This window comes from Microcebus murinus, chromosome 20 (genome assembly GCF_040939455.1).
Source record: "Microcebus murinus isolate Inina chromosome 20, M.murinus_Inina_mat1.0, whole genome shotgun sequence".
Taxonomy (NCBI): Eukaryota; Metazoa; Chordata; class Mammalia; order Primates; family Cheirogaleidae; genus Microcebus; species Microcebus murinus.
In genome coordinates, this window is record NC_134123.1 from 40,697,039 (window position 1) to 40,698,203 (window position 1,165).

The 1,165-nt window shown below is 65.0% G+C and overlaps 1 pseudogene; it reads right to left on the bottom strand.

Annotated features, from left to right (window-relative positions):
* On the bottom strand, positions 1-119 carry LOC142862769 (uncharacterized; annotated as a pseudogene).
* Positions 120-1,165: the final 1,046 nt, after the last annotated feature.

Below are 1,165 nucleotides of genomic sequence, written 5' to 3' on the forward strand. Positions count from 1 at the left end.
AGCCTACGGCACCCGGTATTCCCGGGCGGTCTCCCATCCAAGTACTAACCAGGCCCGACCCTGCTTAGCTTCGGAGATCAGACGAGACCGGGCGCGTTCAGGCCGGCTTGGCCGGAGACGGTGGAGGGCGCCCCTGCCCCGCTCAAGAAGCCGAGCCTCTCTGCGCTTCCCCTCGCCGGCCGGGTCCGGCGGGCTCCGCGGGACTGGGGAGAGGGGCGGGGCGGCGTGGGGGGCTGTCCACACACACACACACACACACGCGTGCGCGCGCGCGCGAGATGGGCCTCCACGGGTGGACCCGCCAAGGTGGAGACCTTCCAGCCCCCCTCCTCTCCTCGCCTCGCCTCCTTCACCTACCCGCCCCCCACCCCCAGCGCGCCGCCGCTGCTGACTGCGCACGCGCGCGCGGGGCGCTCGACCTTTGCCCCCAGCCAGGGGCCGCCCTCCCCCACAAACCCTTTCAGCTGTGCCCCCCGCCCTGTGCGTGGGCTGCCGCCTATTCCCCAGGGCCAGGGCTGGGGCACAGCGCATGGGGGAGGGGAGCGAGTGTAGGGGCGTCTCTCGGGATGTGTCCCATGGGTGGGGTGGGGTGGGGTGGGGTGGGGTGGGGTGGGGTGGTTTGGGGGGCTCTGAAGAAATCAATCCCCTCTGTCTCCTCCCTCTGGAAAACCCCCAAGCCCTTGGAGAACTGCGGGCACCGCTACCGTGGGGGCCGGACCCTGCTCTGTGTCCTTCTCTGGCCCGGTCCAAGGGGCCTGGGCCTGGCCCGGGGTGGATTGGACCCCAACCACCCCGGGGTGTGGACTTGCTAAAAATCGGCGATGAGCTATTGGATTCGAGCTTCATCTGGGTCATTTCACTAATGAATGCACCGAAAAGAGTTTCCTAATACATCTGTGAGGGTGGCAACTGAAAGAGAAATTTAAAGCTGACAGAATAGGCGAGGAAAGGCACAGGAGATTTCCAAACCCAGTAAGGAAGCCTTTCCCGAAATGGAAGAAAGAAAGGAGCAAATGAAAACACCGGTAGCCCGCCGGGGTCAGAGTCTGCTCATTAGAGAAAGTACCCTGACCAGGTTCACCCGTGGGTGGGTGGCGAGCTAGCGGCATTCAGAAGAGCGAGGCCCACAGTCTGTGCAGAAGACACCTGCACTCGGGCGTGTGTG